Source organism: Neovison vison, chromosome X (genome assembly GCF_020171115.1).
Source record: "Neovison vison isolate M4711 chromosome X, ASM_NN_V1, whole genome shotgun sequence".
NCBI classification, from domain to species: Eukaryota; Metazoa; Chordata; class Mammalia; order Carnivora; family Mustelidae; genus Neogale; species Neogale vison.
Genome location: NC_058105.1, coordinates 79,237,883 through 79,262,861, shown reverse-complemented (window position 1 = coordinate 79,262,861; position 24,979 = coordinate 79,237,883).

Genomic DNA, 24,979 nt, shown 5'->3' with positions numbered 1-24,979 from the left:
TTGCAATCTTTAGATAAGCTCTCTAGCTGATCTCCTGCTAGCTGAGGTAGTCTCAGCCTGCTACTTCTTGACTCCTCCCCCGCTGCTCTCATTTTCAAAGCCAATGGCTTTCGGGAAATGTTCTGTGAATTGGTGTGTGTGCTCTTCTCTCCTTCACCATTCTCCATACCCACAGCTCCCTTTCCTTTACAAAACCTGTCATCCATTTCTTCCCTAAACCATGGCTCTACACTTCCTTCCTACTTTGATGTGGCCTGTTCTCTCCCATTATTTGTGGAGTTTTTCTGTCAGTCTTCAGGTTGATTTCTGAGGTATTCAGGATGAATTTGCTCATTTTTTTAAATTAAATTCAACATATGAGGGAAATCATATGGTATTTGTTTTTCTCTAAACTGACCTTTTTATATTGAAAATGTATTTTTAATTTACTATTTTATTTTTTAACTTTATTTTATTTTCTCAGTGTTCCAAGATGCATTGTTTATGCATTACACCGAGTGTTTCATGCAATACGTGCTCTCCTTAATACCCACCACCAGGCTCACCCAACCCCCACACTGCCCTCCTCTCCAAAACCCTCAGTTTGTTTCTCAGAGTTCACAGTCTCTCATGCTTCATCTCCCCCTCTGATTTCCCCCAACTCCCTTCTCTTTTCCTTCTCCCAATGTTGCCCTCTATGTTATTCTTTATGCTTCACAAGTTAAGTGAAACCATATGATAATTGACTCTCTCTGCTTGACTTATTTCACTCAGCATAATCTCTTCCATTCCCGTCCATGTTGCTACAAAACTTGGGTATTCATCCTTTCTGATGGAGGCATAATATTCCATTGCATATATGGATCATATCTTCTTTATCCATTTGTCTGTTGAAGGGAATTGGCTCTTTCTACAGATTGGTGACTGTGGCCATTACTGCTATGAATATTGGGGTACAGATGGTGCTTCTTTTCACTACATCTGTATCTTTGGGGTAAATACCCAGTAGTGCAATTGCAGGATCATTGGGTAGCTCTATTTTTAATTTCTTAAGGAATCTCCATGCTGTTTTCCAAACTGGCTGCACCAACTTGCATTCCCTCCAACAGTGGAAGAGGGTTCCCCTTTCTCCACATCCTCTCCAACACTTGTTGTTTACTGTCTTGTTAATTTTGGTCATTCTAACTTGTGTAAGGTGGTTTCTCAATATGGTTTTGATTTTAATCTCCCTGATGGCTAATGATGATGAGCATTTTTTCATGTGTCTGTTAGCCATTTATATGTATTCTTTGGAGAAGTGTCTGTTGATGTCTTCTGCTCACTTTTTTGACATGATTATCTGTTTTGTGTGTCGTGAGTTTGAGGAGTTCTTTATAGATCTTGGATATCAGCCCTTTGTTTGTAGTGTCATTTGTGAATATCTTCCTGCATTCCATGGGTTGTCTGTTTGTTTTGTCAAATGTTTCCTTTTCTGTGCACAAGTTTTGATCCTCAGAATTCTAGAGGACAACACAGGCAGTAACATCTTCGACATTGGCCACAGCAACTTTTTTCAAGACATGTCTCTGAAGGCAAAGGAAAGAAAAGTGAAAATTTACTTTTGGGACTTCATCAAGATAAACTGATTTTGCTAAGCATAGTACATTCTAGCTTCATCTATGTTGCTCCAAATGGAAAAATTTCATTCTTTTTGATGACTGAGTAATTTTACATTGTGTATATATACACCAGTTTTATCCATTCATCTGAGAATGGATATTTGGGCTCTTTCCATAGTTTGCTTATTGTTGGTAATGCTTCTGTAAACATTAGGTTACACATGCCCCTTCGAATTTGCATTTTTGTATCCTTTGGGTAAGTACCTACGAGTGCAATTTCTGGGTCATAACGTAGATCTATTTTTAACATTTTCAGGAAACTCCATACTGTTTTCCAGAATGGCTGCACAAGAAAGTGGTCCAGTTTCATTCTTCTGCAAGTGTCTGTCATTTTTCACAACACCATTTATTGAAGAGATGATGTCCTTCCCATTGGATATTCTTTCCTGCATTTTTGAATATTAGTTGACCATAGAGTTGTGGGTCCATTTTTCGTTTTTGTATTATGTTCCATGGGTCTATGTGCCTGTATGGGGGGCAGTGCCATACCATCTTGATGATTACAGCTTGGAATATAGCTTGAAATCTGTAATTGTGATGTCACCAGCTTTTCTTTTCTTTTTTAGGTTTGCTTTAGCTCTTCAGGGTCCATGCAAATTGTAGGAACTTTTTGTTGTTGTTGCTCCAGCATTGTGAAAAATGCTGTTGGTATTTTGATTGGGATTACATTAAATATGTAAACTGAGTTGGGAAATATAGACATTGTAAGAATGTTTGCTCCTCCAATCCACGAACATGGAATGTTTTCCCTATTTATTTGTGTCCTCTTCAATTTCTTTCTTAAGTGTTCCATAGTTTACCGAGTACAGATGTCTTTAATCCATACACATCTTTGTTAGTTTCATTCCTAGGTTTCTTACTGGGTTTTGTGCAAATTTAAATGGGATTAGTTGAGGGGTGCCTGGGTGGTTCAGTTGATTAAGTGCCTGCCTTTGGCTCAGGTCATGCTCCAAGGGTCCTGGGATTGAACCCCACGTCTGGTTCCCTTCTCAGTGGGGAATCCGTTTTCCCCTCTTCCTCTGCCTCTCCTCCCCACTTGTGACCCCCTTCAAATAAAAGAGTAAAATCTTTAAAAAATAATATCAGTTTTTAAATTTCCTTTTCTGCTGTTTCATTATTGGTGCACATAAATACAAAATATTACTGTACATTGATTTTTTTTTTTTATCCAGCAAATTTGCTGAATTCTTGTATTACTTTTAGAAGTTTTTGGTGCAGTCTTTCAGTCTTTCAGGTTTCTGATATACAGTAGCATTCCATCCTCAAACAATGAGTATTTGCCTTCTTTCTTGCCAATTTGGATGCATTGTATTTCTTTTTGTTGTCTGATTGCTGAGGCTAGGTCTTCCAGTTCTATGTTAAATAGTAACGGTGAGAATGGACTTCCTTGTCCTATTACTGACCATAGGGAAAAGTCTCTTAAGTTTTTCCACATTGAGAATGATATTTCCTGTGGGTCTTTCATATATGGTCTTATGATGATGAAGTATGTTCCATCTATCCCTATTATTGAGAGTTTTCATTAAGAACAGATTATGCTGAGTGGAATAAGTCAAGCAGAGACAGTCAGTTATCATATGGTTTCGCTTACTTGTGGAGCATAAGGAATAATACAGAAGACATGGGGACATGGGGAGAATTTGGAGGGGGAGAGGAACCATGAGAGACTGTGGAATCTGAAAAACAATCTGAGGTTTCTGAAGTAGAGGGGGGGTGGGAGGTTGAGTGAGCCGTGTGGTGGGTATTATGGAAGGCATGTATTGCATGGAGCAGTGGGTGTTGTGCATAAGCAATGAATTCTGGAACACCGAAAAGAAATTGAAAAAAAAGATGCTGTACTTTATCAAATGCTTTTCCTGAATATATTGAGAGGATCATATGATTCATATCTTTCTTTTATTAATGTGCTTTATCATGTTGATTGATTTGTGAGTATTGAACCAACCCTGCAGTCCTGAGACAAATCACATTCAATCTAAGGGAACAATTATTTTAATGTATTGGTGGATTCAATTTGCTACTATCTTGTTGAGAATTTTTGTCTCCATGGTCACCAGGGATATTAGCCTATAATCCTCCTTTTTAGAGGGTATTTGTCTGGTTTTGGGATGAAGGTAATGCTGACCTCAGAAGAAGTATAGACGTTTTCCTTCCATTTCTATTTTTTGGAATAGTTTAAGAAGATTAGGTATTAAGTCTTTTCTAAATGTCCAGTTGAATTTCTCCATTAAGCCATCTGGCCCTGGACTTTTGTTCATTGGAAAATTTTAGATTATTGATTGAATTTCTTGGCTGGTCATGGGTTTGTTTAAATCTTCTTTTTCTTCCTGTTTCCCTTTTATATTTTGTACATTTCTAGGAATTTGTACATTTCTTCCAGATTGCCACATGTCTTGACATACTTTTTTTTAATAATAGTCTCTTATATTTGTTTGTATTTCTGTGGTATAGGTTGTGATCTTTTTCTTTCATTCATGATCATATATATTTGAGTCCTTTTTTTTTTTGATTAGTATGGCTAGGGCTTTACAAATTTTGTTAATTCTTTTAAAGAACCAGCTTTTAGTTTTGTTGATCTGTTCTACCATGTTTTTTATTTGTTTGCTTTATATCATTCATTTGTGGTCTAATCTTTATTATTTCCCATCTTCTGCTCTCTTTAGGCTTTATTTGCTGCTCCTTTTCTAGTTCCTTTTGATGTAAGGTTAGGTTGTGTGTCTGAGACTTTTCTTGCTATGTTGCTATATTTTCTTTTTGAACCACCTTTGCTGCATCCCAAAGGTTTTGGACCATTTTGTTTTCAGTTTCAATTGATTCCATGAATTTGTTGATTTCTCCTATTATTTCTTGGTGAACAAATTCATTCTTTAGTAGGGTGTTCTCTAACTTCCTTAGCTTTGAGTTCCTTCTGATTTTTTTTTCTTTAGTGGTTGACTTCAATTTTCATAGTATTGTGTCCTGAAAATATGTATGGTATGATCTCAGTCTTTTTGTCCTTGTTGAGACATGATTTGTGACACAGTTTGTGATTTATTCTAGAGAACACTCCATGTGCACTTGAAAAAAATGTGCATTCTGCTGCTTCAGGATGAATTACTCTGAATATGTCTGTTAAGTCCATCTGGTCCAGTGTGTCATTCATAGAAATTGTTTCTCTGTTGATTTTTTGCTTAGATGATCTGTCCATCAATGTAAGTGGGGTATTAATTTCCCCTACTATTATTGTATTATTATCAATGAGTTTATTTATATTTATTATTAATAGATTTATATATTTGGGCTCTTAAGTTGGAAGCATATTTATAATTGATAGATCTTCCTGATGGATAGACCCCTTAATTATGAAATAATGCCCTTCTTCAACTCTTGTTACAATCTTTGGTTTAAAAAATGTATAGTTTGTCTGATATAATTATGGCTATTCTGGCTTTCTTATGTCATCCATTAGCTTGACAGATTATTCTCCATCCCTCCATTTCAACCTGCAGGTGTCTTTAGGTCTAAACTGAGTCTCTTTGATAGCATATTGATGGATCTTGTAGTTGTTTTTTAATCCATTTTGAAATCCCACGTGTTTTGATTGGAGCATTAAGTCCATTTATGTTAAGAGTGATTATTGAAGGATATTAATTTCTTGCCATTGTGTTACCTGTAGAGTTTCTCATGTTCTCTTGTCCTTTCTAGTCTTTTTTGATTTTGGTCTTTTTTTTCTTCAAAGAGTTCTGAAGATTTCTTGCAGGGCTGGTTTAATCTTCATAAATTTGGTGTTTTTTTCTCTGGGAAGCTCATTATCTCTCCTTCCATTCTGAATGACAGCCTTGCTGGATAAATAATTTTTGGCTGCATATTTTTCTCATTCAGCACGTTGAATATATCCTGATACTTTTTTCTGGCCTGCAAAATTTCTGTGGACAAATCTGTTGTGATCCTGATCTATCTTCCCTTCTAGGTTAAGGACATTTTTTTTTTCCTTTGCTGCTTTCAGGACCCTTTCCTTGTCTGTGTATTTTGTGAATTTGTGTATGCTGTCCCTTGGCAATGGTCATATTTTGTTGAATTTTTTGGGGTTCTCTGTGCTTCTTGGATGTTGATGTCTGTGTCTTTCTCCAGACTATGGGACTTTTCAACTGTAATTTATTGGAAAAATTTTCTGCCCCCTTTTCTCTCTCTTCACCTTCAGGTACTCCTAAAACATGAATGTTATTATGTTTTAATAATTCTCTGAGTTCTCTATGTCTATCTTCATGCTCTATTTCTTCCCTTTTCTTTTTGGCTTCATTATTTTCCATCATTTTATTTTCCATATCACTGATTCATTACTATCCTTCATCCATTTTCATTTTTAAGACATCCATTTTTGTTATGGCATTTTTTTCATTTTATTTTATTTCTCTTTTATGCATCACACCCAGTGCTCCATGCAATATGTCCCTTCCATAATACCCACCACCAGGCTCACCTAACCCCCCCGTCCCCTCCAAAACCCTCAGTTTGTTTCGCAGAGTCCACAGTCTCTCATGGTTTATTTGGTCAATACAGATTTTAGCTCTTTTAGCTCTTCAGTAAGGGTTCTCTAGTGTCTTGTATGCTTTTTTCAACCCCAGATAGTATCCTTATAATTGTTGCTTTAATTTTAGTTCTGATATCTTATATCTGTATTGATTAAATCTCTGGCCATGAGTTTTACTTCCTCTTATTTCTTTTGGGTTCAATTACTCCATTATCTCATTTTGTCAGGAAAAGAAAAGAAGGTAGAAAAAATAACCAAGAAAAGAAAACATAAAACATAGAAAGAAAGAAAAGAAAACCCAAACTAGATCCTGGGTGTGTTTTCCTCTGTTTGTTAAAAGAATCCTAATAAAAAAAAAATATATATATATATATATATATGGATAATATATGTGAGATATATACATATATCTCACATATAAAATATATAAAAATTATGAAAAATAATAAAATAGGAATTAAATAAGATAATAATTTTAAAAATGGTAGTAAAAAATAATGCATAAAAGTACAAAGGAAGCTAGGTCTTATTTCCCCTAGAGCTAAAGCTTTGCAACAGTCTATTATCAATTCACTTGGGACAAGCAAGGTGTTTGTGCTGGTCTTCTGTGGGAGGGGACTGTTGTGCTGATTCTTAGGTGGACTTGTCTAAAGGGTGTAGGGGAAGAGGGTTAGTGTGAGTGGCTCCATCTTCCAGTAGGTAGTTCTGTCCTGATCTCTGAAGACTTTTAGTACTAATGGGCAGGATGTATATGGTAGTGATCCACTATCTAGCCCTGGAACTGAAAGTTCATGCTCTCCTCCACCCCCCTGTTTAGTGAGTCCTCACACAACAACAGCCTATCACCTCTCTTTTGACCCTGGTTTCAATCAGAACCCTGTGTTCCCGCTGTCTGTGTCTGAGATTTTTTAACCACGACTTGTGACTGAGTTTCAGAACTCCAAATTTTAGGGACATCCATGGCCTGGACTCACATTGTTCTTCTGGAGAACGGTCTCCCCATGCTTTTGCCATTTGCCAGACATTTCAGGAAAGAGGTCCAACACCTGCACTGAGATTTGCAGTTTATGGCAAAACAGAGCAGGAGGCCAGCACCCAAGACTCACTGTTATCAGCAGGCTTTCCTCCTATGCTTGTAAACAGTACAGCATGTTGGCACCACCTATGCTTCTTGTGACCCAAGGGATTCTCAGACCACTTTTCACTCCTGGAGATTCCACCTCATGTGGCCTTATGAGCACCATAAAGATGGGCACATCCCCCTCATTAGCAGAACTTTCAGTTCAAATACTGCATTCCACAGCTTATAATACTTCAGAGTAGCCTCCATAAGCAGTGTTCCCTCCCCACCACCCTACCCACAGGTATATCTCCCCCAAGTCAACTCACTGTACCTCTTACTTGCACTTGCAGTTTTTGTTCTCTCATACTTCCAACTGATTTATAAGCCTTTTAGAATGATTTGATAACTATCTAGTTGTGTTCAAGGGATGAGACAAGCTAGGGTGCCCCTACTGCTTGGCATCTTATCTCCTTTTCCATAATTCCCTCTTTTATATCACTGATTTCTTCCTCTGATCCATCCATCTGATTTGTCACTGCATCCATTCAATTTTGCATCTCAATTACAGCACATTGACTAGTTTTTAGTTCTTTTATCTGTACAATAAGGTATTCTAAAGTAATTTATATGCTTTTCTCAACCCCAGCTATTATTTTTATGATTACTGTTTTAAATGGTGATTCAGAAAAAAAATAAATAAATGGTGATTTGGTGGGACCCCTGGGTGGCTCAGTCAGTTAAGTGTCTTCCTTCATCTTAGGTCATGATCCTGGGGTCCTGGGATTGAACCTCACATTGGGCTCCCTGCTGTGGGGAGTCTGCTTTTCCCTTTCCCTGTGACTTTCCCATTCCCTCATACACACACCCTCTCTCTCTAAAAATAAATAAATAAAATATTATTTAAAAATAAATATATTTGACTATAGAGTTGAGGGCCCATATCTGGGGTCACTAGTCTATTCCATTGATCTATGTGTCTGTTTTTGTGCCAGGACCATACTGTCTTGGTGATCACAGATTTGTCCTATAGCTTGAAGTTGGGCAACGTGACTCCTCCAGCTTTGTTTTGCCTTTTCAACATTTCCTTGATGATTCACGTTTTTTTTCTGGTTCATACAGATTTTAGGGTTTTTGTTCCAGCACTTTGAAATATGTCGTTGGTAATTTGATGAGCATGGTATTGAAAATATAGATGGCTCTGGACAGCAAAGACATTTTAACAATGTTTATTCTTCTGATCCATGAGCATGAAATGTTTTCCATCATTTTGTTGTCTTTCCAGATTTCTTTCATGACTGTCCTGTAGTTCCTAGAGTATAGATTCTTTACTTCTTTGGTTAGGTTTACTCATCACCAATAGCCTTGTGGAAATTCAAATCAAAACCACATTGAGATACCATTTTATACCAGTAGAAGTACATGGCAAAACAAAAAACTTCAAAAAGTAAAATTTAAAAAATTAAAATTAAAATTAATATATTGTGATTCAGACATCTTACTTATGTCTGCTTTGATGTAATCACTGGCCATGACTTATTCTCATTCTTTGTTTTGGTGTGAAATCATCCATCTGGTAATTTTGTCTGGGTCACTGCTTTTTTGGTGTGATTGTTGGAAAGTCTGTTGTATTTCTGTTCCTGAGAATAATGGCTGTATTAAGAAGAGGTAAAAAAGAAATAAAGAAAAAAAGAAAGAAAGAAAGAGAAACTAGTTTCTATTTCTCCTAGAGCTGAGGCTTTGCAACACTCTTTGATTTTTTTTGAGAGTTTTAGCCAATTCACCCCTTTATTGTTTTATTATTTTTTATTATGTTATGTTAGTCACCATACATTATGTCATTAGTTTTTGATGTAGTGTCCCCAAATTCATTATTTATGTATAACACCCAGTACTCCATACAATACATGCCCTCTTTGATACCCATCACCAGGCCATGTCATCCACCCACCTTGCTCCACTCTAAAATGCTGTTTGTTTCTCAGAGTCCACAGTCTCTCACTGTTCATCTCCCCATCTGATTTCCACCCCTTCATTTTTCCCTTCCTTCTCCTAATGTCCTCTATGCTTTTCCTATTGTTCCACAAGTAAGTGAAAAAATATGATAATTGTCTTCCTCTAATTGACTTATTTCACTCAGCATGATTTCCTGCAGTCCCATCCGTGTTGATGCAAAAGTTGGGTATTCATCCATTCTGATGGCTGAGTAATATTCCATTGTATATATTGCCCACATCTTCCTTATCCATTCATCTGTTGAAGGGCATCCCAGCTCTTTCCACAATTTGGCTATTGTGGACATTGCTGCTATGAACATTGGGGTACATATAACCTTTCTTTTCACTACATCTCTATCCTTGGGGTAAATACCCAGTAGTGCAATAGCTGGGTCATAAGATAGGTCTATTTTTAATTTTTTGAAGAATAGCCACACTGTTTTCCAAAGTGGCTATACCAAGTTTTATTCCCACCAACAGAGTATGAGGGTTCCCCTTTCTCCACATCTTCTCCAACATTTCCTATTTCTTGCTTTGTTCATTTTTGCCATTTTAACTTGTAGGATGGTATCTCAGTATGGTTTGGGTTTGAATTTCCTCGATGGCTAATGGTGATGAACAGTTTTTCATGTGTCTGTTAGCTGTTTGTATGTCTTTTGGGGGGAAATGTCTGCTCCATGTCTTCTGCCCATTTTTTGACTTGGTTGTTTGTTTTTTGGATGTTGAATTTGAGGAGGTCTTTGTAGATCTTGGATATCAGCCCTTTGTCTGTAGTGTCATTTGAGAATATCTTCTCCCATTCCATGGGTTGCCTCTTTGTTTTGTTGACTGTTTCCTTTGCTGTGCAGAAGTTTTTACCTTGATGAAGTCACAAAAGTTCGTTTTCACTTTTGTTTCCTTTGGGTTTGGAGATGTGTCTTGAAAAAAGTTGTTGTGGCCAACATTGAAGAAGTTACTGCCTATGTTCTCCTCTAGGATTTTGATGGATTCCTGCCTCATGTTGAGGTCTTTCATCCATTTCAGGTTTATATTTGTGTATGGTGTGAATGAATGGTTGAATTTCATTCTTCTATACATAGGTGTCCCATTCCCCAGCACCATTTATTGAAGATAATATCGTTTTTTTTTCCAATTTATTTATTTTCAGAAAAACAGTATTCATTATTTTTTCACCACACCCAGTGCTCCATGCAAGCCGTGCCCTCTATAATACCCACCACCTGGTACCCCAACCTCCCACCCCCCCCCCCGCCACTTCAAACCCCTCAGATTGTTTTTCAGAGTCCATAGTCTCTCATGGTTCACCTCCCCTTCCAATTTACCCAAATTCCCTACTCCTCTCTAATGCCCCTTGTCCTCCATGCTATTTGTTATGCTCCACAAATAAGTGAAACCATATGATAATTGACTCTCTCTGCTTGACTTATTTCACTCAGCATAATCTCTTCCAGTCCCGTCCATGTTGCTACAAAAGTTGGGTATTCATCCTTTCTGATGGAGGCATAATACTCCATAGTGTATATGGACCACATCTTCCTTATCCATTCATCCGTTGAAGGGCATCTTGGTTCTTTCCATAGTTTGGCGACTGTGGCCATTGCTGCTATAAACATTGGGGTACAGATATCTTTTATCCATTGGATATTTTTTCCTGCTTTGTCAAATATTATATGACCATACACTTGAGGGTACATATTTGGACTCTATTATGTCCCGTTGGTCTAGGTGTCAGTACTATGCTGTCTTGGTGTTCACAGCTTTATAGTAAAGCTTGAAGTCTGGCAAAATGAAGACCCCAGCTTTGTTTTTCTCTTTCAAAATTTCCTTAGTGATTCCAAGCAAATTTTAGAATTGTTTAGAATTGTGTGTTCCAGCACTATGAAAAATGCCAATGGAATTTTGATCGGGGTGGCATTGAATGTTTAGGTTGCTCTAGGCAGTATAGACATTTTAACAATGTTTATTCTTCTGATCCATGAGCATGGAATGCTTTTCCATTATTTTTTCTCTCTTCGATTTCTTTCATGAGTGTTCTGGAGTTTTTTGAGAACAAATCCTTTACCTCTTTGGTTAGGGTTATTTCAAAGTATATTATGGCTTTGGTGCTATACTAAATGAAATCAATTATCTTATTTCCCTTTCTATATTTCATTGTTAGTATGTAAGAAAGCAATTGATTTCTGTGCATTGATTTTTGTATCCTGACACATTACTGAATGAGATCTAGTAGTTTCAGTGTGTAGCCTTCTAGGTTTCCCATATAAAGTATCATGTCATCTGCAAAGAGAGAGAATTTGACTTCTTTGCCTATTTGAATACATTTTATTTCTTTTTGTTTTCTGATTGCTGTTGCTAAATTCTAGTGCTATGTTGAATAAGAGTGGTGAGAGTGGGCATCCTTGTCGTGTTCCTGATCTCAGTAGGAAGACTGTCAGCTTTTCCCCATTGAGAATGATACTTGCTGTGGGGTTTTCATAGACAGATTTAACAAAGTTGAGGAATGTTCCCTCTATCCCTATACTTTGAGAAGTTTTAGTCAGGAAAGGATGCTGTATTTTGTCAAATGCTTTTTCCGCATCAATTGGGAGGACCATGCGTTTTTTCCTCTCTTCTCTTATTGATTTGTTCTATCATGTTGATTGATTTGCCAATGTTGAACCACCCTTTCATCCCAAGGATAAATCCCACCTGGTCATGGTGGATAGTCTTTTTAATGTACTGTTGGATCCTATTAGTTAGGATCTTGTTGAGTATCTTAATATCCATATTCATCGGGGATATTAGTCTGAAATTCTCCTTTTTGGTGGGGTCTTTGCCTGGTTTGGGGATCAAGGTAATGCTGGCTTCATAGAAAGAGTCTGGAAGTTTCCCCTCTGTTTCTATTTTTTTTGAAACCTCTTAGGGAGAATAGGTATTATTTATTCTTTGAATGTTTGGTAGAATTCCCCATGGAATCTGTCAGATCCAGGACTCTTGTTTTTTGATCAGTGCTTGAAAACCATTACTAGAGGGGCACCTGGGTGGCTCAGTCATTAAGCCTGTGCCTTCAGGTCAGGTCTGGGATTGAGTTCTGCATCAGGATCTCTGCTCCATGGGAAGCCTGCGTCTCCCTCTCCCACTCCCTCTGATGTGTTCCCTCTCTCACTGTGTCTCTTTCTGTCAAATAAATAAAATCTTAAAAGAAAAAGAAAATCATTACTAAATATTGGTCTATGCAGGTTGTCAATATCCTCCTGTCTCAGTCTTGGAAGTTTATAGGTTTCCAGGAATGCCTTCATTTCTTCTAGGTTTCTTAACTAATTTTCATATAACTGTTGATCATAATTTCTGAAGATTGTTTCTATTTCCTTGGTGTTAGTATGATCTCTCCCCTCATGAAAGGGGAGAGGTTAATTAATTTTATTAATTTAGATCTTCTCTCTTTTCTTTTGGGTTAGTTTGGCCAGTGGTTTATTGATCTTATTGATTCTTTCAAAGACTTACTTCTAGTATTATTTTTTGTGTTTTACTCTATGTCTATAGTTTCTAACTCATTGATCTCTGCTCTAATCTTAATTATTTCCCTTCTTGTGCATGGGGTTGGCTTAATTTGTTTTTTATTTTCAAGTTTTTTAAGGTTGTAAAGAGAGTTTGTGTGTTCAGGATTTTTCAATTTTTTGGAGTGAGGCTTGGATGGCTATGTATTTCTCCCTTAGAACAACTTTTGCTGTATCCCATAAGTTTTGGGACCATGTGTCTTCATTCTCATTGGTACTTATGAATTGCTTAAGTTCTTCTTTGATTTCCTGGTTGACATCCAAACATTCTTGAGCAGAATGGTATTTACCTTCCAAGTGTTTGAATTCCTTCCAAACTATTTCTTGTGGTCGAGTTCCAGGTTTAAAACCTTGTGTTCTGAGATTATGCAAGGAATGATCTCAATCTTTTGGTATCATTTGAGCCCTGATTTATGACCCAGTATGTGATCTATTCAAAGAGAAAGTTCTATGTGCACTCCAGAAGAATGAGTGTTCTGTTGTTTTACAGTGGATTGTTCTGTATATATATTTATGAAGGTCAAATGGTCCAATGTAGGATTCAAAGCTTTTGTTTATTTGTTGATTTCCTGCTTAGATGATCTGTCTTTGCTGTGATTGGTGTGTTAAGGTCCCCTACAATTAATATATTCATGTCAATTTGACTATTTTGATTAACAGTTGGCTTGTGTAGATGTCTGCTCCCATGTTGGGGACATAAGTATTTACAATTGTTAGATCTTCTTGGTGGATAGACCCATTTAGAATGATGTAGTGTCCTTCTTTATCTCTGACTACAGTCTTTAGTTTAAAATTTAATTTATCTGATATGAGAATCACTACATCAGCTTTCTTTTGAGGCCTATTGGCATGAAAGATGTTTTTATATCCCTTCACTTTCAGTCTGGATGTGTACTTAGGTTCAAAATGGGTCCTTGTAGACAACATATGGATGGGTTCTATCGTTTCATCCAGTTTTTAACCATGTACAATTTTATGGGATCATTTAGGCTGTTCACATTGAGAGTAGTTTTTTAAAGATATGTTTTTATTGACTTCATGTTGCCTGTGAAGTCTTTGTTTCTGTAAATTTTCTCTGTAAATTTATGTTCTATGTCACTCTTGGATTCTTTCTTCTTTTATAGACCCCCCCTTAATATTTCTTGTAGTGCCAGCTTGGTGGCCACCTACTCTTTTAAACTTTGCCAGTCTTGGAAGTTTGTTATCTCTCCATCTATTATGAATGTCTGTCTTGCTGGATAAAGTATTCTTGGCTGCATGTTCTTCTCATTTAATTCCCTGAATATGTCTTGCCATTCCTTTCTGACTTGCCAGGTTTCAGTGGACAGGTCTGACATTATTCTGATGGACTTTCCTCTGTAAGTAATGAGTCTCTTCCCCTTGGATGCCCTTAGGACTTCTTATATAATATTAGATTCATGAAATTGACAATTAAGTGTCTGGAGGTCTTTGTAGACTTGTTGGTCTTGGGATGGTGTCATCCCTACCTCTAGGACATGAACACTTGTTCCATTCCCCAGATTAGGGAACTTTTCATCCAGTATTTTTCCAACTATATCTTCTAGTTTTCTCTCTCTTTCCACCCCCTCAGGGATCCCAATAATTCTGACATTGAAACACTTCATGGCATCATTTATTTCCTTAATTCTGTTGTCATGGCTTCCAAACTGTTTGTTCTGGGCATCCTCCTGATGCTTTTTTCTATCAGTTTGTCTTCTAGATTATGAATTCGATCTTTTGCCTCAGTTACCCTAGGTGTTAGAGTATTTAGATTAGGTTGGATATCATTGATAACATTTTTAAGTTCTGCCAGATCAGCTCTCACATCTGCCCTTAGAGATTCTATGGTGCCCTAATGGTCTTCTCCAGCCTAGCCCTTGGCTGGATGATTGTTACCCTGAATTCTATTTGTGACATATTGGTTATGTCCATATCCAATTGTTCTGTGACAGAAGTCACAGTCTTTGAATTTTTCCTGTGTTGGGGTTTCCTCCTCCTTATCATTTTGGTGAGAGGTGGTTGAGAGGATGTATAGCTGAACATATCAACCACAATCCAGGCACGGTGCACCCTTGGAGGTTTTGGAGCAATTGGAAGTCACCACCAAAAAGAAAGAAAAAGGAAAATAGAGAGAAAAAAAGAGAAAAAACATCCAAAATGATCACCCAAAGTAGGGTCTGTAAGATACATAGATCAAAATGAAAAATCAAAAAGACCAACAAGTATAAAGGAAATAAAAATTAAAGGAAAACCCAGCCAAAATGAACCCTAAGAATAAGATTTATACAAAATATATATATTTTGTATAAAAATATAATACACAGAAAAACAAAAAATACACAGAAACAGTGACAGAAGAATAAGATGGGCAGTGGTTATAAACCCTTGATGTGGGCACAAATGCTTATTTCAGCTCTTTCTGGATGCATCTTGTTACCTTTGTTAAAGAAGTCAACTTTCCAAAGATACAAGGAAATTAAAACTGTTTTATTTATAGCGGTAGTATTGAATAGGGAAAAAAGGATTACCTTGAAGCTTTTATGTATATATACATATATATGTATATATATATATATATATATTTTTTTTTTAAAGGAACCCAGGTATATGTATGAAAAAAGTTCAAGTTAAAAAGTTATTATGTAATAAATTGTATTAAACATTTATTTGTAATGGTAAGAAGGTTAAAAAAATAAAAGAAGAATGATGAGATCACAGTTTTAAAAAAAGTTGTATGCATAAAATATGCAGGTTTGGGGACAGTATTGGGAGTTTAATATATTGTTTTTCCCTGATGTTGGGCTTTGGGAGTTTTATGGGGACCCTGTGGTGGTTGTCCCCCTTGTTCCTGTGGCTTGTCTTCTTGAGGAGGAGCCCCCCGCATTGTTTTTCAGTCAGTCTTGCCTGGGCTGAGTTGCCCTGTCCCTTTCAAGGGGTTGGGCCCCGTGGAATCCAGTTTTTCAGGCTTTTATCCTCTGGAGGTTTTTGTTGCTTGGTGGCTTTTGTGGCTTTTCAGATGGGTAAAGTAAACTGTCAGCACCCAACCCTCCATCTCAAAGAGAAGTCTGCTCCCCTCTGGATGGTCTAGAACACACAAACTCTCCCTCTTCAAACTGCACTGAACACCACAATCTCCCACAGGTGGCATGCACTCCCAGCCACCATTTCAGTGGTAATCTGAGGCCCCTGCTTGTCTCTGCATCCCCGTGCCACTAAAACCATGAGTCATACTGGTCCAGGTGAGTTGCCTGGACTGCGTCTGGAGACCATACCGATGCTGTATGCATTCAGACCATGCCATGGCCCAGGTCATGGTTGACTGAGGGTCCAGGAAGCTTCGGCAGGAAACTGCACTGGGTTCTTTCAGGTGCGGGCAGGGGTACCTGCAGCCCTGGTGGTGGTGCAATCAATGGAAAGCCATGGCCTCAGAGACCACCTACAGGAGCTCCAACCAGGTTTTCTCAGGCACTGGCGGGCACTGGCTTTGCTCACCCTGGGATGGTGGGCTTATATTCCTGTCTGTGGCTGCCTGATTCCACCACTCGCCCTTTAAGACACTTTGTTCTTTTTGAGTGCTTTTAACCAGACTCCAAGTTAATTCTGGTCCCCAAGCACATGATACTTTTGTATTGTGGTGTCACTTTCCAGTGGGTCACTTCTGGTGGCTCTCTCTCCCTTCTGTTTCTGTTTATCCTCTGATATAAGTCCAAGCACTCCCACTCTGCTTTACCTCTCCACTGGTGATTTCCTGCCCCCGTAGAAATCCAGACATGTATAACCTTACATCTCAGGCTGATTTCATGGATGTTCACAGTGTTCTGGTAGATATTTAGCTCAATTCAGGGTACTTGTTGAAACAGGGTCTACTACTTCTCTACCATCTTCCACCTCCCCCTCTTTCTTTCCTTTTAAATTACTTTTTATTTCTTTTTATTTTTTATTGATTTTATATATTTACTTATTTATTTGAGAGAGTGAAAGACAGTATGAGCAGGGGGAGGGGCAGAGAGAGGAGCAGACTCCCCGCTGAGCAAGGAGCCAAGTGTGGTGCTTGATCTCAGGGTCCCAGGATCCCAGAGCAAAAGACAGACACTTAACTGACTGAGTCACCCATGTTCCTCACTTTCTTTCTTATTTTGGGATATAGTTTCTTTTTACAAACAGGCCAATACACCCCCAATATCTAGTTATTTTGTTTCATTGTTTTTGTTCTTGTTCTTGTTATTTTTGTTTTGTTTTGCTTTTTATTCTGTTTTGTTTTTCATTCTTTTCTTTTCTGGACATAATATGAAGACAGAGAAATTCACTCCAAAAGAAAGAACAAGAGGGAATACAATCAGCTAGGGATTAATCAATACAAATGTAAGTATGATGTCTGAACTTGAATTTAAAACAATAATTATAATATAGCTGGACTTGAAAGAAAGCATAGAAGACACTGGAGAATCTACCAGTGGAAAGTTAAAAGAACTAAAATCTAGTCAGAACAAAATTAAAAATGCTAAGAACCAAGATGCAGCTCTAAGTGGAAGACATAAGAGTGAGAATGTAGGAAGCAGAAGAATAAATCAGTGACATATAAGGTAAAGTTATGGAAAATAATGAAGCTAAAAAGAAGAGGAACAGAAAACTATTAGATCACAAAGGTAGACTTAAGGAACTCAGCATTTCCATAAAATAAATTAATACTTGTAACAGAGGAGTCCAGGAAGAAGAGTGGGAATGATAGGCAGAAGTTTTATTTGAACAAATTATTGTTTAGAAATTTCCTAATCTAGGGGGGGAACAGGCATTCAAGTCCAGGAAGCACAGACAATCCCCCTCAAAATAATCAAAAACAGGTCAACACCATGACATATGAGAGTAAAATGTACAAACTACAAAGATAAAGAGAGAATTCTGAAAGCAGCTTGGGAGAAGTCCTTAACTAGAAGTCCTTAACTAGATGCATAAGCCTGGCAGAAGACTTGTCCACAGAGTTGTGGCAGGCAAGAAAGATAAGCAGCCAAGAATAATTTATCCAGTGAGGCTGTCATTCAGAATACAAGGAGATAAGGAGTTTTCCAAACAAAAGGGGTTCATGAACACTAAAATAGACACACAAGAAATATTAAGGGGACTCTTTGAGCAGAAACAGAAACCAAGTGTAGCAAAAGCTAGAAAGCAACAGAGACAGTGTATAGGACCAATGGCTTTACAGGTAATACAATGGCACTAAGTTCATATCTTTCAGTAATCACTGTGAATGTAAATGGACTAAATGCTGCAATCAATGACACATGGTATCAAAATGGATTTTAAAAAGACTGATCAATATGCCGCTTTGGAGATTCATTTTAGAGCCAAAGATACAACCAGATTGAAAGTGAGGGGATGGTTAATAATTTATTATGCTAATGGACATCAATAGAATGTTGGAGTAGTTATCCTTATATCAGACAAATTTGATTTAAACCAAAGACTGTAATAAGAGATGAAGAAAGACACTACATCATAATAAAAGGATATATCCAACAAGAGGATCTGACAGTTGTAAATATTTATGCCTCTAACTTGGGAGCAGCCAAGTATGTAACTTAATTAATAACAAAAATAAAGAAACTCATTGATAACAACACAATAATACTATGGGACATTAACACCCACTCACAGCAATTGACAGATATCTAAACAGATCAATGAGGAAACAAAGACTTTGAATGATGCACTGGACCAGATGCACTTAACAGATATATTCAGACCATTTCCTCTGAAATCAGCAAAAGGCACATACTTTTTGAGTGGACATGGAATATTCTTCAGGATAGATCACTCTAACTTGGGAGCAGCCAAGGTTATATATGAAAGTCCCATAGGTAATATTATCCTCAAAGCAGAAAAATCTAGAGTTTTTCTTGTAAAGTCAGGAATACCATGGGGAAGTCCTCTCTCTTCACTGTTATTTATTATAGTGCCTGAGTTCCAGCCTCAGCAATAAGACAGTAAAAAAGAAATAAAACACATTCAAATCAGCAAAGAAGAATTTAAACTTTCAGTTTTTGCAGATGACATGATTTTCTATGTAGAAAACCCAAAAGACTCCATCAATAAATTGCTAGAATGGATAAAGGAATTCAGCAAAGTAGCAGGATATAAAATCAATGCACAGAAGTCTCTTGAATTTGTATACAGCAACAGTGAAGCAGTGGGGAGAGAAATCAAGGAATTGATCCCTTTTACAATTGTACCCAAATCTATATTTTACCTAGGAAGAAACCTAACCAAAGTGGTAAATGTACTCTGAAAACTTTAGAACACATATGAAACAAATTCAGGAAGAAACAAAAAGAATGGATAAACATTCTATGTTCATGGATTAGAAGAATAAACATTCTTAAAATGTCTATACTACCCAAGGCACTCTACACATTCCAGGCAATCCTTATCAAAACAACACCAGCATTTTTCACAGAGCTGCAACAAACAATACTAAAATTTGTGTGGAATGAGAAAAGACCCCAAATAGCAAAGAAATGTTGAAATAGAAAAACCAAAGCTGTGGCATCACAATTCTAGACTTCAAGCTGTATTACAAAGCTGTGATCAAGACAGTATGGTACTGGCATAAAAACAGACACATAGATCAATGGAACAGAATAGAGAATCTAATTATGGACCATTGACCCTGGTTAATTAATATTTGACAAAGCAAGGAAAGAATACCCAATGTGAAAAAGACATTCCCTTCAACAGATCATGTTAGGAAGATTGAACATTCACATGCAGAAGAATGAAACTGGACCACTTTCTTCCACCATACACAAAAATAAACTCAAAATGGATGAAAGACCTAAATATGAGACAGGAAGTCATCAAAATCTTAGAGGATAACACAGGCAGTAAAATTTTTGACCATGGCTGCAGCCATTGCTTACTAGAGATATCTCCAGAGGCAAGGAAACAAAAGGAAAAGTGAATTATTGGGACTTCATCAAGATAAAAAGCTTCTGTACAGTGAAGGAAACAATCAACAAAACTAAAAGGCAACCTATGGAATGAGAGAAAATATTTTTATTATTATTATTATTTTTTTAAAGATTTTACTTATTTATTTGACAGAGAGAAATCACAAGTAGACGGAGAGGCAGGCAGAGAGAGAGAGGGAAGCAGGCTCCCTGCTGAGCAGAGAGCCCGATGTGGGACTCGATCCCAGGACCCTGAGAAAATATTTTTAAATGACATATCAGATAAAGTGTTAGTAGTCAAAATCTATAAAGAACTTAACAATGTCAACACCTAAAAATGAAAAAAACATTCAAGGAATGGGCAGAAGACATCAACAGATATTTGTACGAAGAAGATGTACAGATGACTAATGGACACATAAAAGAATGCTCAGTATCATTCATCATCAGTGAAATAAAAATGAAAACCATGATGGGATATCACCTTACAGAGGTAAGAATGGCTAAATTTAACAAATCAGAAAACAACAGGTGTTGACAAGGATGTGGAGAAAGGGCAACCCTCTTACACTGTTGGTGGGAATGTAAGCTGAGGCAACCACTCTGAAAAACAGTATAGAAGGGGACTACTTCAGCTAGCAGGAGATCAGCTAGAGAGCTTATCAAAGATTGCAAACACCTGCAAATCCATCGGCAGATTGAAGAGAAGAACAGCAATTCTAGAAACAGAAAAACAAGCACTTTCTGAAAGGTAGGACTGGCGGAGAAGTGAATCCAAAGCAACGGGAATATAGACCCCGGGGGGAGGGGCCGGCTCCCGGCAAGCGGCGGAGCAATGGAGCACAAAATCAGGACTTTTAAAAGTCTGTTCCGAGGAAGCGAGAGAAGAGACAAGATGGCGGGGGAATAGGAAGAGGCTCCTTTTCAGCTGGTACCCCAAAGTGAGCTGATTACCTACCAAAGAACTCCGATCACCCATGAAATCAGCCTGGGATCAGAATTATACACGTCTGGATCTCTACAGGGGCAGAAGACGCCAGTGGGCAGGTAAAGCGGAATTGGAACAGTGGACTGATATCGGAAGATAAACAAAAGGGGGAGGGAGCCACCAGAGGCGACGGGTGGGAAAGTAATACCCCGATTCGAGTGAGAGCGCCCTGCGTCTGGGGACCAGCATTAACTTGGAGACTGGTTGAAAGCACTCCAAAAGAGCAAAGGATCGCGGGGGGAAATTGTGGGAATCGGGGCGGCTAGGGACAGGGGCTTAAGTCCCCGGTCCCAGACGGCCTCCCCGGCGCTGAGGCAGAGAGAGTGCGGCGGAGAAACCAGCTCCTGGTCCCTAAGCCGCCAGAGTGCCCCAGAGCGCGTGGGTTCTGGCTCCTGTGAGGGGATGGGAGCCACGCTGGTCTGCAGAACGCGCGCTAGCCCTACCACAAAGCTCAAGATATGCGCACACGTCCCTCAAGCTCCCCTGAGTTACAGACGCCCGGCTGGCGCTCCTTGACCCGCGCCATTGTTTCAAAGCCTAAGCCGCGCGCTAGCAAAAGTCTTCCCCTGACAGAGGCGCGCAAAAGCCCAGCCTGGGGCTTACGGACCAGCGCCCTGTTCTCAGTGCCCCAGACGCGCACCGACCCATAGCCGCCTCTGAAAAGAGGTGCGCGCAAGCCGGGCACTCCCAGCCAGGGCCAGAGGCAAAATCTCAGTGTGCAATCCCTGCTTGAAACCTCTCTGGCGGTCGGGAGCTCCCAGACAGCCGCCACTGCCTTGGCATTGGGTACAAGCAAAAGATCCTGCGCCCCCAGGGTCTACAACTTGGAACCTGCGCTGCCAGCGGCCAAGGGGGAATTTATTCAGCTTCTGCACCCAGACTGAGGCTTCTCTCTGAGAGGGAGATCAGGGTGCAGTTTGATTTCTTCTAATACTACAAAAACCATCAAAGGCGGTCAAGGTGAGAGGGAAAAAAGTGAACAAGCAAAAAAACCGCCAGAGAACAAAAGCCTAAAAAAAACCAGTTTCCCCAGAGCCCACCCCCTTGAGGGTGGCGGGGGGACTCAACTCAGGAAACATCATTGACTGACAACCCACGTGGCAGGCCCCTCCCCCAGAAAACAAACCAAGAAAGAAAAAAAAAAAGGACTACAAGAGAACAACCACTACTTCATAGAAAAACCTGTATTGTTCCCTCATTTCCACTATTCCGGTTCATATTTTTTTTTTTACACATAGGTAATTTTTTTAACCTATTTACCATCACAGCGAGCTGTACAGTACATCAACTTCCATAATACCTTTCTAACCTGAACTTTTTGATACATACACCTATGATTTTCTTTTGCATTTTTATTTTTTGAATTCCTTTTTTAAAATTTTAGATTAGTTCAGTCTAGTTTATTCCTTTTTATCTTTATCTTCTAATATTCATATAGAGTTAAACTTCAAAATAATCTCCTTTCCCCAATCAATACTACCCCTATAGGTAAACCAATTTTTAATCCCCTTTATCTTAGGAAAGTTGAGTCCTTTAACAAAGATATCAAAATACATCCAGGAAGAATCAAAACAACCTTCCTCGCACACACTGAGAATTTATAAGAACTCTACCATCTTCTTCCACCAGTGTTTCTGTGTTTTTTCTGTTTGTCCTGATAGCATATAAATTTTACACTTGCGGTTCTTTTTGACGAGGTTCTTTCTTTACTTGCATATATATATTTTTTTCTCTTGCCATATAGTTGTATCAGTCTTTTTATCTCTTTTTGTTTGTCTACTTCATAAATCTTTTTTCCCCCAATTTATTTATTTTCAGAAAAACAGTATTCATTATTTTTTCACCAAACCAGTGCTCCATGCAAGCTGTGCCCTCCATAATACCCACCACCAGGTACCCCAAACTCCCACCCCCCCGCCACTTCAAACCCCTCAGATTGTTTTTCAGAGTCCATAGTCTCTCATGGTTCACCTCCCCTTCCAATTTACCCAAATTCCCTACTCCTCTCTAACGCCCCTTGTCCTCCATGCTGTTGGTTATGCTCCACAAATGAGTGAAACCATATGATAATTGACTCTCTCTTCTTGACTGATTTCACTCAGCATAATCTCTTCCAATCCCGTCCATGTTGCTACAAAAGTTGGATATTCATCCTTTCTGATGGAGGCATAATACTCCATAGTGTATATGGACCACATCTTCCTTATCCATTCATCCGTTGAAGGGCATCTTGGTTCTTTCCATAGTTTGGCGACCGTGGCCATTGCTGCTATAAACATTGGGATACAGATGCCCTTCTTTTCACTACATCTGTATCTTTGGGGTAAATACCCAGTAGTGCAATTGCAGGGTCGTAGGGAAGCTCTATTTTTAATTTCTTGAGGAATCTCCACACTGTTCTCCAAAGAGGCTGCACCAACTTGCATTCCCACCAACAGTGTAATCAAAAGCTTCTGCACAGCAAAGGAAACAGTCAAAAAAACAAAGAGGCAAACCACTCTAGCTCGTATTGGGGTATTACTTTTGCACCGGTCGCCTCTGGTGGCTCCCTCCCCTTTTTGTTTATCTTCCGATATCAGTCCGCTGTTCCCATTCCGCTTTACCTGCTCACTGGCGTCTTCTGCCCCTGTAGAGATCCAGACGTGTATAATTCTGATCTCCGGCTGATTTCATGGGTGATCGGAGTTCTTTGGTAGGTAATCAGCTCACTTTGGGGTACCAGCTGAAAAGACGCCTCTTCCTAATACCCCGCCATCTTGTCACCCCCTGTCTACTTCATAAATCTTACCTTGGGGCCCATCTGGGCTGAACCTTCTTTTTCATCTTCCCTTTCATTCCTGTCTCTCTCTCTCTCTCTTCTTTTTCTTCTTCTTCTTTTCTTTTTTTTCTTTTTCTTTTTCTTTTCTTTTGTCTCTCGTTTGGGTGGGGAATCCTGATTGCTCAGAAGTGTTCCAGGGTGCACCTTGACGGCACAGGAGTTGATACATCCAGCTACATCTGTTCAGTCATCTCCCACCAAAATGACTAGGAGGAGGAATGCCCAACAAAAGAAAAATATACAGAGGATGGACCTTCTGCAACAGAGCTAACGGCTATCAACATAGACAATATGTCGGAAAGAGAATTCAGGCTAACAATTATCCAGGCAATAGCTAGGTTGGAGAAAGCCATGGATGACCAAACAGAATTGATTAGGGCCGAACTGAAAGCGACCAGACAGGATGTTCACAATGTTAGGGCGGAGCTCAAAGCTACCAGGGAGGAGGTTCACAATGCTCTCAATGAGTTCCAATCTAATCTAAACTCTATCAAAGCTAGGGTAACTGAGACAGAAGATAGAATTAGTGATCTGGAAGACAAACAGATAGAGAGAAAGGATCAGGAGGAAGCCTGGAACAAACAGATTAAAAACCACAAAAACAGAATCAGTGAAATAAATGATGCCATGAAGCATTCCAACGTCAGAATTATTGGAATCCCTGAAGGGGAGGAAAAAGAAAGAAGTCTAGAAGATATAGTGGAACAAGTCCTTCATGAAAATTTTCCCAATATCGTGAATGGAACCAGCGTTCATGAACTAGAGGCTGAACGGTCTCCACCCAAGATTATACATTCCAAAAAAGCATCACGACACCTGAAAGTCAAATTGAGGAATTATAATTGTAGGTATAATCTCTTGAAATCCGCCAGGGCAAAGAGGCTCCTTACTTACAGAGGGAAGCCCATCAGAATAACGTCAGACCTGTCCACAGAGACCTGGCAAGCCAGAAGAGGATGGCAATATATATTCAGGGCACTAAATGAGAAGAACATGCAGCCAAGAATATCCAGCAAGACTGACATTCAAAATGGATGGAGAGATAAAGAGTTTCCAAAACCGGCAAGGCTTAAAAGACTATGCAACCACTAAGCCGACACTGCAGGAAATATTAAGGGGGGTTCTATAAAAGAGGAAAATTCCCAAGAGTAGCATTGAACAGAAATATAGACAGTCTACAGAAAGAAAGACTTCAAAGGTAACTCAATGTCAATAAAAACGTATCTATCAATAATCACTCTCAATGTGAATGGCCTAAATGCACCCATAAAACGGCACAGGGTTGCAGATTGGATAAAACGACAGGACCCATCCATATGTTGTCTACAAGAGACCCATTTTGAACCTAAAGATACACGCAGACTGAAAGGGAAGGGATGGAGAAGCATCTTTCATGCCAATGGGCCTCAAAAGAAGGCTGGGGTAGCGATTCTCATATCAGATAAATTGGACTTCAAACTAAAGACTGTAGTCAGAGATACAGAAGGAC